Source organism: Colossoma macropomum, unplaced genomic scaffold, assembly GCF_904425465.1.
Source record: "Colossoma macropomum unplaced genomic scaffold, Colossoma_macropomum, whole genome shotgun sequence".
In the NCBI taxonomy this organism is placed as follows: domain Eukaryota; kingdom Metazoa; phylum Chordata; class Actinopteri; order Characiformes; family Serrasalmidae; genus Colossoma; species Colossoma macropomum.
The window spans coordinates 15,228,584-15,243,035 of NW_023494803.1; positions in this window are offsets into that span (position 1 = coordinate 15,228,584).

Here is a 14,452-nt window from a genome sequence, read left to right on the forward strand (position 1 = left end):
CATGTACAGACGCACTGACAACTAACTACTTTAATAAACTGAGTATCTTAACTCAATTTTACAACGTTTCATGTACACAATAATTACATTGACATATTTACTCAAACTGTGATAGTTTTATTTAAAATATGCTGCTGTATATACACTGATATATTTTGAGTAAAGGGAAAGAATATTGATATTTTTAGGATAAAACAAATAAAGTAGATCACAATGATTTAAAGTATTTTAAACCTACATGATGGCTGTAGCACTTTTTACAGTGTACTGAGCAAAATTAATGTTCATCTTTCAGTAAAAATAACCATGAAGCATTCTGCCAAGCAATAGTGTAAATAGTATTTTATATTCGAAAATGCATAAAAGGAACTCTAGGGAAGCCAGTTTCAATGGGCCTGATGCAGCTGATACAATTAATAATAGTTGACTATTATCTTTGGGTGCTGAAATTTTAAGCAGCATGTGACATAAACAGTGAGGTCATACATTTGATTCTTTTGGATACTTTATATCAAACAGAATGTGTCATACTGCACCATACTGGGATGAGAGATGATAATATATGCATAAAACTGACACATCAGACCTCTGATGCACATCCTCTCTCTGCTCGCTCCTTCTGCAAATTAACAAAAGTGGGTTTTCCATTTACCCCGTTTTTTTTTCTTTTTTTTAATTTTGAAAGTGCTCAAAAAAAAAATCTGAATGGAAAAAACTCTGAATGTCGAACAAAAACTCAAACATCTGAAAACGAGTTTTTACGTTAGGACCCGGTGGAAAAGTTAGAATATGTTGTTCAAATTAACGATCACGTATCCTACAGATGGTCCAATGGTTGCACATAGCTATATATATATATATATATATATATATATATATATATATATATATACACACACACACACACACACACACACACATACACACACACATACTGTGTATATATATATATATATATATATATATATATATATATATATATATGGCCATAAAAAGGTGGCAAATGGCTGTAAAGATAATTCTACTTAAAGCAAAAACGTAGTTAAATCTCTCCATCTTGATGCATTTCGATGCAGCCCCTTATCATGGTAACCTGTGTCATCTAAAGTTTCTTTGCGTAACTGTAGTGAATGGAAACACGACTTAATGTCTAAATTTTCTTTCTGTCGATATTTTGTAAATGCACATATTGTTTGCAAAATGTTTGAATGTAAACCCGGCCTAAGTGGCGACCAATCAGATTGTGGCGCGGTAGCCCATTGTCATGCCCACAGTCACGAGGTGATTTATTATGATTTATTATTTAAAAGTTTAAAAACAGTGTTATTCTGCTTGGGGTTTAGAACTGGCCTCAACGTCTGCACGTTCTCTTTGCACCTCAACCTAAGTTTGTCAGTAGAGGAGTAAATATTGATTAATTGACAAATACTGTTTGTTTATACCTCATTCTGTTCTGGACAGGTCTACTTATTCTTAGACTGACAGGTGGAGCAAACCATTTTAAAGGAGAGAGGATTGTAGTGGTAGCACGGGGGTGTCAGTTGTAACTGTGTGGTAATTGCAGATGATTTCCGTGGCTCACAGGTCAAGTAGAAGAGCGCCTTTGTAGAATTGAGCTTGGCATCCCAGGGAGGTCGGGACCGGTTTTAGTATTTACAGTCACTTTCCAATATCTGTTTTATCTAATCGGTACTTCAATAAATTATTACAGACGTGCTGCTGATGGAATTTAACAAATCGAAGTGATAGCTGGAGTGCAGTGAGAAGTCAGGAAACAAACCTGTGTTGTTTTAACTATACTCATCCAACCTTCTTAATAAATAACTTCACTACCAAACAACACATTATTTTTACTGTATTTTATTTCATTTGTGTTTATGCCAACATTATATAGCAAACCAAAATACAGGTTGATTCAAAAAGATTCATCCGATTTCAAAATGTTTTATTTCACTTGTAAATCATGACAGAACAATGCAGTAAATTGTAAATGGTTTAAGTGAGCATAAAGAGTATTATGTAATTTTACAAGTGCGCAGTATGACCTCCTCCAGCTGTACGGACATCAACGCGATAGTCAAATTCATCCCACACTCGATTGAGCATGTCGCGTGTCACTGTACTCACAGCTCTTTCAGTGCGATTTTGGAGATCATCCAGGGTTGTGGAACCAAGGACAAATCTTCTGAGCTGTTGGAGGTTCACTGCTGACGAAAATCACGTTGCACAGTTATGACGGATTCACTCTTATTGAAGTGGAGAACGCAAAACGCTTTCTGCTCAGGGGCTGCTATCTCCTCGCAGACTGAAGGGAGCCATCTTCCGGTGACAATAAGAAAAGGCTTGTTCGAGATGAACTGCGCCTCACTTTGGTGGTCAGCGAGAGCAGCCGGTTGCAGTTGGCTGAGGAGGGTAGAAAAGAGCCGTCAAGTCGGACAGTCGCCACATGAAACCCCCGTGAGCTGGCGGATCTCGCGGAGTTTGCATTCTTCGTAGCTGATGAAGTGGATGCAGTAGAAATCCCTCTGTTATATGCATGAAATCGAGTAGGATGAACAACGAAGGTGAAAGGGCGTTTATTTAATCGTCTGTAGGCTAAACAAAATATTCTTGATCATAGTTGCAGGTTAAACCCAGCGTTTGTTTTCCAAATCCACAGTTGTGACTACACTGTAATGTGTAAAAACCATAAGATGTACGGCAGCAAAAGTTGCCAAAAAGTTCCCGTAATGTTACAGTAAAATACTGTACAGTGGATTACTGTAAAATTACAGCTTTTCCCTGTAAACACTTGTGTAATTTGTAGAATTACAAATTTTTCATTTCCAGAATGTATTAAAATCACAGAAATACTGCATAAATACACTGAAAATCTACAATTTGAGGGCTGCTATCTTTTAAATAACAGTGTAATTAGGTTATTTCATAGAATTATTTAATCAGTCTACAACATGCACCTGTCAAAGTACAGATTTTTAAAGTAAAATAAAGAAACGTTATTTAAATTAAGTCACTTCACTGTCTTTTCGATCCTATTAAACATTTTTTCAGCAGACATAATCTATCAATAAACGTTCTTACCCTACAAATTTACAGTGGATAACAGTTAAATGTTGGTTGATCTGCCTACCAACTATTACAATGTACTGTTTATCCACAAGATACCGCTGTTACAACATTGGATTCTACTGGTTAAATACAGAAATACAATGCAAAATTACATGTAATTAACCCAATATTAAAGTCGATGGTTATTGTTTTTATTTTATCATTCAGTATATTCACAGAATTTTGGCATTATCAAAAAATATATACTATACTTTTGTGGTCATTTTGTTATATTCCAGTTTTTATACAGGAGTCAATATACTTAATTACATGAACATTTTGCACAATTACCTTTTACTTCAGCAGATAAAAGAATGGTGTACATTAATTTTACACAACCAATACACTATTGCGCTTTCAAAACAATGTAAAACGTTTGGCCAGAACAATTAAACCTCAACAATAATACACTTTTTAAATCTTTTTATTTTGACAGTTGAACTTTAACAATCAAGACATCACCCAGCAACTTAGCATTCAAAATAAACACCAAATGGAGGCAAAAAGATAGCTACTGTAAATCTTTCTACAGTTTTAAAGATTTATAATGTCTGTCTAAAACAAACAATAATGTGAATTAGAGCACTAATTACCTCCTGTATCATTCTTGATTCATCTGTAGTTTGGACTGTAACTGCACTTACTAAAAAAATCAGATTGGAACTGCATGAGAAAAATGTTTCTCGATTTCATTTACGCCTGCTGAAAACTAAACCAACAATTTGAGGGACTAAGCAACCACACTACACTCAGGCTACACTGAATATGCCTCTAGAATGAGGACTTTTAATTGGCTAATACAAAGCACAAGGGCCAATAACAGATCCTAGTACTGCAACAGTTATTACAGTCCTTAAAAGGGGCCCATACACAGTTGTTAAGGGCATTTTCAACAATGACAGTAAGTTGGAAAATGTGCTGACAATACAAACCCTGAAAAAACTGGGACATTTTGTAAAACGCAATACAAAGAATCTGTGATTTGTTAATTTCCTTAAACTTTTATTTAAGTGACAAACAAAGAAATTATTTTTAATGTTTTGCTGATCAACTTAATTGTAATTGTGAACATAAACAAATTTTGAATTTGATGCCTGAAACAAACTCAAAAAAAGCTGAGATGGGGCAAAACAAGAGTGAAACGTTTATAGAATATTCAAGTTATTCCATTTTGAAACATTCCACAGTAAGCTTGTGAACTGGTAACAGGTGAGGGGATCATAATTGGGTATAAAAGGAGCGTCCACCAAAGGCTCAGTCTTATCAAGCAAAGAGAGGATTTTCATGAGAGAATTGTCAAACGGTTCAAAAAGAACACTGCTCACCACAAAACTGCAATGAATTTTGGCCTTTCATGATTTACTGTACATAATATTTTGAAATGATTCAGGGAATCGGGAGAAATCTCAGTCCATGTAAAGCAAGGCCAGAAACCATTGCTGAATGCATGTTATCTTCAAGCCCTCAGATGGCACTGCAGGAGAATGGAGGGAGTACTTCAGGAGTACTGTGGAAAACCATTGTGAGTTAACACAGTCCACTGCTACATCAAGAAATTCAACTTTAAAACTCTATTGAGAAGGAGAAAGCTGTGCATCAATACTATGCAGAAACATTGGTGAATTCTCTTGGGCCCAGGCTCATTCAGACAGACTAAAAGACAGTGGAGATGTGTTTTGGGGAAAATGGATGTCAAACTCTCCATTCCAAAGATTAAAATGGACCATCCAGACTTTTGTCAGTGAAAGGTGCAAATGGCAACATCTGTCATGTATGGGGGGCATCAGTGCCCATGGCAGGGGTGAACTGCATATGTGTGAAAGGTACCACTGTTGCATTTATTGATATTTTAAAGAGACATATGCATCAAGACAACATCTTTTTCCCAGATGTCGATTCTTTCACCAAGACAATGCCAGGCCTCATTCTGCATGTGCTCCAACAGCATGACTTTATAGACACAGAGGGTGTGTGCCTTACAGGCCTGCCTGCTGTCCAGATCTGTCTCCTATTGAACATGTATGGCACATCATGAAGAGCAGTATCAGACAACGACAGCCACAGACTGTTGAGCCAATGAGTTCTAAGCATGAATGGGCAAAAATTCCACTTACAAAACTAACAATTAGTAACTTCATGTCCCAAACAATTAAAAAGTTAAAAGGAAAGACGATGTAACAGAGTGGTAAACATGGCTCTGCCCCAACATTTTTTGAGTGTGTTGCAGACATCAAATTCTAAAATTATTTGAAATAAGCTGGTCAGTGAAAACATTCGAAATCTTTTCTTTATACTTTTGTCAGTTGATATAGATTCAAGAGAATGAACAAATCACAGATTCATGTTTTTATCGCATTTTAGAAAATGTCCCAACTTTTCTGGAAATAGGGTTTGTATTTTAAGGATTAGGACTTTAAATTACATGCAATACTCACATCGAATATCTCATAGAATGACATGTCACTGTTCATTCTCACTGTGCACTTTTGTTTTCTTCAGTCTCAGTCCACTCACCCTTAACTGTCACCACATAACAGTTTAAAGATAAACTCTTAGAAAGATGACAATCATCTTAGGAGGTATCCGTAAGGAAGACAATTCCATAACACCTGGTGGGTGGTTTCTCTCAATGATCTTGTTAGCTATCATTAAAGCAGTGACCACTGCCTCATCTGTGAAAAAAGAAAATCAAACATTTATCTGTTTTAGCCTGTAAACTGACACGTTCTGTGCACTTTTAAATCAATTTAGCATGCATACCATTGTAATATAAAATGTAAAAAATCTGAAATCATGATAACTGTTGTTGGTCCTGTTATCATCTGTAATTAATATCTGAATTAGCTGATCAACTGGAAGTTACTGACTTTTGATGACTGATTTGCCACTTTTCTCTGCTCTATGTCATTGTAACTCTAACCTTTAAGATTTTGTTGTCTGATAATAAGCAGCAGTTTGATGATATTGTCTTCATGAAAAATTAATTATCTTGAATCATAGTATGTGCAAGCTGTAGTGAGGGCTGAACGATTTGGGGAAAATATTTAATTGCAATTTTCTGACCATACATATATATGTATTTTTGGCCAAGTTTGGCCAAGACGACCAGAATATCCAAGAGCAAGACTACTATTTAGTGGTTATCACATATACAGCACATGCATTGGTCAAACTCATCTACAGGCAGTTCACAAGCACTGTAAGATTTGTTGACATTTCCTCATTTAAACCTTGTTAATATATATTTTCTATAAATACTGCAGTTCTTGTGATTTTAATATAAAAGCAGTTAATCTTTCAGGCCTAGCTGTAGCACAAACAACAACATTCCAGCCTTTATACTGCATCATTATTTCATTTTCTAATGTTACATGAACATATCCAAAAAACATACCTTAGTCATGTCCCTTTGCTTGTTGGAATCTCCTAAGGCACGTGGGCATATTTTCACTGGGTTTTTATTACTACCCTAGTCAGGTTGATAACAATAATCACATGCAGCTCTTTGTACTTGTATCAAGAGCTAACATCTTTCACCTTTAATGTTACTGCCAGGTTAGCACATTAAATAAGCTCAGTAATACAACAGTGACCACTACTAAGTAACGTTTGATATTGTTTGCCTAAACTGAACTTAACAGGTGCACCACCACGTAACATATCTAAAACTAATGTACCTAAACTTGTTAAAGGGATTAACCAGGGTTGCCAGATCCAGCAAAACTCTCCATCCCAAGGTGCACTTAAAACCCTCCCAATACTATGCAAAATTCTCAGTGATGTATTATATGCAAATCTATTGATCTGGGCAGTACAAACACACAAATAAATAATACATTATTTTTAACCTTTTAATACCATCCAATACATAGGCTGAGTCTCACATGGCTCCCTACTTCCTACATAATGCATAACATAGGCCTCAACTTACAGCTCCTGCACTCAAACACTGCATACTGTGTCTAACATAGAGATTATGCACTATATAGACAGGAGGCAGCCATCTGAGATTCAGCACTAGCTTATCTAATCAATCCTTTATTAAATTACATCAGAAGTGCTGGAATTTAACAAATCCATTCTGAAGTGCAGTGAGAAATCAGGAATCAGAAGTATTCGTTTAAACGCTCATAAGGCCGTTCATTTTCTGTCTGTAATCAGTCGTTTTGGCCGCTACTGCCGTTTTCAAACGAGCCCAATTTGGCGGCGAAACTGCGACCCTGGCAACTCTGGGGTTAACTTCAGCTGCGGTGTTGTACACTTAGTTAACTTAGCTAAACCTCCTGTTAGCTTGCCCTAAATCACTTAGTTTACTACTATTAGCTCACCGCTACTAAGACTGCTATTCGAAATAAAGAAACTAAATGAAAAGTAAGCCGTTTTCACTCGCAGCAAAGCAGCAGGTATGTGAAAAAAATAAAATCAAGACATTACCTCGGTGCTGAACATGAAGACATGGTGTGAACAGGGACTTAGTGGCAGCCAGGCCGGCATCTTCCTCTTTGGTTCAGTGTGAACGACGCTCTCCTGGAGCAGCCGGCGCTCAGATTCAGAGAATTTATTCTCGACATTCATTGGCTGAACAGACCATAACTATGAAGGACCAGATTTGCCAAATTGAAAAATAAATAAAATTAAAAATAAATGACTTAGTAAATTAATATATGAAGTAGAATTGCAAAGAATAATGATGATAAATCTAAAAATAAATAAATAAATATACATAACAATTAATATATTAATAAATAAAATCTTACATAAATTAATATGTCTGCATTTATTTCTGTCCATTTCGTAATTTCCCCTTCTCACTAATTTTTGTATTTTTTTACTTATGTTTCTTTATTAATATTTTTTTCTGTTTTTCTATTAATTTATTGTATTAATTTATTTCCATAACTATTCATTTCTATATTTATTTATTTCTGTATTTATTTGTGTATTTCCTTGTCCTTATGCTAATAAAGGGTCTGTCAGTCAATGATGTCACAGCGTCTTAATATTTCTATTGGTTGATCGATGTCAGATTCTGTAGATCGATTGTACATGTCTTGCTCTCTCAGCGGTAACTAAGGACAAGACAGTACCGTAATGGCTGTTTACGCAGCAGAAGGCTAGAAAAGGTCCGGATTATTCACTCTTCCGTGTGGAGGCTGTGGCGGACAGTCTGCTCCATTTTGCTGCCTCTGCTGATACAGAGGTCGACCCGTAGTGTTGAGAACTTTGGAGGAGGTGGTCCATCGCCTTTTTCTGTAAAATTCAGATCACTCAGACATTCGGACGCCCTTCTCACACACTGCCTGTGGAAGCCATCGAGAGTTATTTATCGGCAGGTTTGTCTGTTCGTGGCATTGCAGCTCTTTATGGAGTTGGCGAAAGCACAGTTTAATCAGCTCTTCTCCTCCTGGTCTTGATTGCTAAGCCTGAACGTGAAAAACACGCCCCCTTATTATCATATGAAAGACAAAATACAGAAATAAATAAATGAATTAATGAAAAAATTAATTAATTAATGAAAAAAAAATAATACATGAATCAATGAGTAAAGCGAACAATTGTTAAAAATATAGATATGGAAAAAATATATAAAATGGCATTAATAAAACAAAATAAATAATACAGAAATAAATGAATTGAGAAACTGCAAAAAAGGAAATATGTGTATAATTACAATCACAATAAGCAATATATACTTTATTTAGTTTTTTATTTATTGATTAATTTAATGAGCCATTTATTTTTTAATTTTATTTATTTTTCAATTTGGCAAATCTGGTCCTCCATACATAACCACGATTTTGTCCAATGAATACACACAACTGCCTGCTACACTTATTTTTTGTGGTTACAAAACTTTAATTCTACCAAATATAAAACAATAATATACATTTGAGCTGATATTACAATTTACTGCCTATTTTAAAGAAAAGTGTTATGAATTACTGAATGGTTTGACAATTATTTGAATTATCATTTTAGTCAAAATGTCTCGTCTGATGCTGTATGCCAGTTAATAACATGGAAGTTTAAATTAACTTACCATACACTTACTGTTTTAAAACAACAAATTACTGTTAAGTTACAATAGACAATGGAGTTGTTATATTATTACCTGGTATTGAAAGTAATTTTATAGGACAGTTCTGTAAATTAATTTTCATTAAGTTTTATAATGTGTTATAATGCTTATAATTACAGCAAACATGCATAAAAAACAATGTTCTGAATTTTTAAATAAACGCACACAGAGCAGGAAAAATGTAAAACAACTTTGTTGGTCTGTATTTTTACACTGATAACTGTGTTTTGACCCTGTTAACTGTGTTTTTACAATGATAAATACTAAATTAACACTCAAAACTCTTAACAAATGGTACAACCATGTGGAAAAAAGGTGGATTCTTATCATTTAAAATAAAAGACTGTATTTTTACAGCAGATTTATTTTAAAAGGTGATTTTCCTGTATTTTACAGGTATATTCTTTTATCATGAAAAATACAGAAAAAACTATTTACGGTATTTTTTTTTTACAGTGTATTGGTAACCACAAAGCATCAAACTGTGTTTCTTAACATCTGTAAACACAAGTGTTTTTTTTATTAATCATTCATTTAATGTGTAGTTTGGTGAAAAAAAAGATTTAACAAACTGTTATCCATGTTTATGAATAATATTTGTCAATAAGAATCTAAATTAATAGACCTAAACTAAGTAGTCTGTTTTTAAGACTACTTAGTTTAGTCTGTTGAATCATTTCACATTAAAACTTTTGAATAAATAATTCCAAATATATTAATTTTGTTCAAGGTAGAATGAGTGAATATTGGTAAAAAGTGTATATACAAAATTCTAGAAATAATTAATTGGAAATGATCAAGTGTACTCAGTCAGATCTTAATCAATAAGGTTGTGTATATGGTAAATAGACTCTAATTATATTGTGTCAAAGTGGCTTTAAGTCCAAACTGTCTAAATAAGTATTTTGTCTAGGAAAGGACTTAATCACCTTTCCCCTTTTTAGGCTTGTATCCAAAAATACAATTTTTAGAGGATGTCGTCCCTCTCTCACGTGACAATGCAACTTCCCTCCAATTCGGAAAGCTCGATGGACTGCATTACCCACAATGCGGTGTGGAATCACATGACCTCTGAGGAGATCACACGCTCCTGTCAGAGGTCGCACTCACCTGAATACTAAATATTTGCACCTGCGTTTTCAGTCAAATGATCTAGCTAGAATAGCTTTTAAGCCCGGGCTGTAGTTTAGCTCTTTGCGAGGTATTGTTTCTTCCAGAGCATACTGAGCGTTTTGTCCGAGAGTTATTTGCTGTACGTTTTTGATCTTTGTTCCGTTATTTGACTTTGCCTTTAGCCTTTGCCCTTTTGTACCGTTGCCTGTTTTTGCTGATCTGTGTTTTTGGACCTTTTGCCTGTTTTCTGACTTCGTTTTTGCCTTGCCCTTTTGACTTTGTCTGCTCGGTGATATGATCACCGCTTTATTTTGGATTTGTCTTTTGGAATTGACCCACGCCTGCCTTTTGACCACGCATCTGCCTAGCCCTATTAAAACACCTTTTGCCCTTTTATTCCGCGAGCGTCTGGTTTCTGACGAACGGTTACAGTCGTGGATGGTAATTCGTTGCTAGTTGCTACCGTGAATGAAGTTCCACCTTAAATTCAGTGCTAATTTAAAAGCAGTTCCGCCTTAATTTCAGTTTCAGTGTAAACTCAGTGCTACCTTAAAAGAAGTTAAAATGGTTGAAGACTGTTCATAGCTGTTGAAATACTGCCAAAATGTTCCTTAGCAGAAGCTGCAGTATCCGTGGTGGATTTTAATTCTTTGCTAGTTGCTACTGTGAATGAAGTTCCACCTTAAATTTTGTGCCACCTTAATTTTAGTGCTGCCTTAAAGAGTTCCACCTGAAATTCTGTGTTGCCTTAAAAGAAGTTCCACCTTAAATACTGTGCCACTTTAATTTTAGCACTACCTTAAATTATGTGCCACCTTAAATTTAATGCTATGTTAATTGCAGTGCCACCTTAAACCAAGTTCCACCTTAAATTCAGTGCTAATTTAAAAGCAGTTCCACCTTAATTTCAGTTTCAGTGTAAACTCAGTGCTACCTTAAAAGAAGTTAAAATGGTTGAAGACAGTTGATAGCTGTTAAAATACTGCCAAAATGTTCCTAATCAGAAGCTGCAGTATCCGTGGAGGATAGCAATTCATTGCCAGTTGCTACTGTGAATGAATTTCCACTTTAAATTTTGTACCACCTTAAAAATGTTATTTGAAGTTCCACCATAAATTCTGGACCACGTTTCATTTAGTGCTATGTTATTTGAAGTTCCACCTTAAATTCTTTGCCAATTTTCGTGCTACCTTAAAATGAGTTCCAACTGAAACTATGTGCTGCCGTAAAAGTTCCACCTTAAATTCTGTTCCACCTTAATTTTAGTGCTAGGTTAATTTAAGTTCCATCTTAATTTCTGTGCCACCTTAAAATTAATGCAATGTTAACTGCAGTCCCACCTTAAATTTTGTGCCACCTTAATTTTAGTTTTACCTTAAAGAGAGTTCCACCTTGAGTTTTGTGGCACCTCAAATTTAGTGCTATGTTAATTGCAGTGCCACCTTGAAAGAAGTTCCACCTTAAATTTCCACATTAAATTCCGTGCCTCCGTGAAGTTAGTCCAATGTTAATTGAAGTTCAACCTTTAATTCGTTGCTAACTTAAATGCAGTTCCACCTTAATTTCAGTGTCAGTGTAAACTCAGTGCTACCTTAAAAGAAGTTCCACCTTAAAATTCAGTGCTACCTAAGTGCAATTCCACCTTAACAAATCATTATGTGTGCTGACACTGCTGAGCATTAGGCTGGGAGTGGGTGAGACATTAGGTTCCGTGCGTCAGTTTGGATGGGTGTGTGAGTTAACGGGTCATTGTGACATCATGTGTGGCATGCTGCCAACATTCCGCCCATTCATTCCCTATGGGAAAAAATATCGACTTTGAACGTTAATTTTGGGAAAACCGTACTTCGGATCGCTTAGAAAAGCACAAGCAACCTAATCGGGTATGGGTCCTACGATACTGCAGTACTACAGTTTCGTGGTTCTAGCTCGAAAACTGTGGGACGAGAAACATTTTATATTTTGAGCGTAGAATAATAATAACAAGATTACGAAGAACAGTAAGTTGGCTTTTTCAAGCGAACTTAATAAGAAGATTACGAAGAACAGTAAGTTGGCTTTTTCAAGCCAACTTAATAAGAAGAAGATTACGAAGAACAGTAAGTTGGCTTTTTCAAGCCAACTTAATAAGAAGAAGATTACGAAGAACAGTAAGTTGGCTTTTTCAAGCCAACTTAATAATAATAATAATAATAAAAAACTTATAAAAAACTTAACTAGAAAGGGAAAGTTTGTGAACGAACTTTATGTTGGCTTGAAAAAGCCAGTTAATTACGTTAAAACGTTAAAATGGTTGAAGGCTGTTGATAGTTGTTAAAATGTTGCCAAAATTTTATTAAGCAGAAGCTGCAGTATCTGTCATGGATGGCAATTCGTTGCTAGGTGCTACCATGAATGAAGTTTCACCTTAAAGTCTGTGCCACGTTAACTTTAGTGCTATGTTAATTGCAGTGCCACCTTAAAGAAGTTCCACCTTAAATTCTGTGCCACCTTAATTTTATTGCAATGTTAATTGAAGTTCCACCTTAAATTATGTGCCAAATTAATTTTTCTTCTACCTTTAATTCTGTTCCACCTTAAATTTGGTGCCACCTTAAATGAAGTTCCACCTTAAATTCTGTGCCACCTTAATTTAAGTGCTACCATAAAATGGAGTTCCACCTTAAATTTAGTGCTATCTTAATTGCAGTTCCCCCCTGAAATTCAGTGCCACCTTTATTTTAGTGCTATGTTAATTGAAGTTCCACTTTAAATTCTGCGCCATCTTAATTTTTGTTCTACCTTAAATAATGTTCCACCTTAAAGTCTATGGCACCTTAAATTTAGTTCTATGTTAATTGTAGTGCCACCTTAAAAGAAGTTCTGTCTGTTGATTGTGTTAAGTGTGTGTGGTGTGGGGTATGTTGAGTATGTGCTGTGTGTTAATAGTGTGGAGTGTGTGGTGTGTTAATTGTGTGTGGTGTGTTAATTGTGTGTGGTGTGTTAATTGTGTGTGGTGTGTTTATTTTGTGTGGTGTGTTTAGTGTGTGTGGTGTGGGGTGTGTTGAGTGTATGTTCTGTGTTTATTGTGTGTTGTGTGATTATTGTGTGTGGTGTGTTGTGTGTGTATTGTGTGTGTTGTGGCACATTTTGTGTGTGTTGTGTGCTTATTGTGTGTGGTGTGGGGTGTGTTTAGTGTGTGTGGTGTGCTTATTGTGTGTTAATTGTGTGTGGTGTGGGGTGTGTTGAGTCTGTTGTGGGTTTATTGTGTGGGGTGTGTTGAGTGTGTGGTGTGGGGTGTGTTTATTGTGTGGGGTGTGATTAGTTTGTGTGGTGTGCTTATTGTGTGTTTATTGTGTGTGGTGTGGGGTGTGTTGAGTCTGTTGTGGGTTTATTGTGTGGGGTGTGGGGTGTGTTTATTGTGTTTGTTTATTGTGTGTAGTGTGAGGTGTGTTTATTGTGTGTGGTGTGGGGTGTGTTGTCTGTATGTTGTGTGTTTATGTGTGGGATGTGTTGAGTGTGTGTTGTGTGTTTATTGTGTGTAGTGTGAGGTGTGTTTATTGTGCGTGGTGCGGGGTGTGTGTGGTGTGGGGTGTGTTGAGTGTGTGTTGTGTGTTAAATTCTGTGCCACCTTAATTTTAAATTAAGTAAATTTAGTGCTATGTTTAATGAAGTTCCACCTTAAATTCTGTGCCATCTTAAATTTAGTGCTATGTTAATAGTGGTTCCACCTTAAATTTAATGCTATGTTAATTGAAGTTCCACCTTAAATTTTGTTCCACGTTGAATTTTGTGTTATGTTAATAGCGGTTCCACCTTAAATTTAATGCTATGTTAATTGCTGTGGCACCTTACTTTTATTGCAATGTTAACTGAAGTTCCACCTTAACTACTGTGCCACCTTAATTTTAATGCTACCTTAAAGAGAGTTCCACCTTAAATTCTGTGCCACCTTAAATGTAGTGCTATGTTAATTGAAGTTCCACCTTAAATTCTGTGCCATCTTAAATTTAGTGCTATGTTACTTCAAGTTCCACCTTAAATTTAAGGCCATGTAATGATAATTCCACCTTAAATTCTGTTCCACCTTAAATTTAGTGATTGTTAATAGCAGTTCCACCGTAATAGCAGTGTCAGTGTAAACTCAGTGCTACCTTAGTGCAATTCCACCTT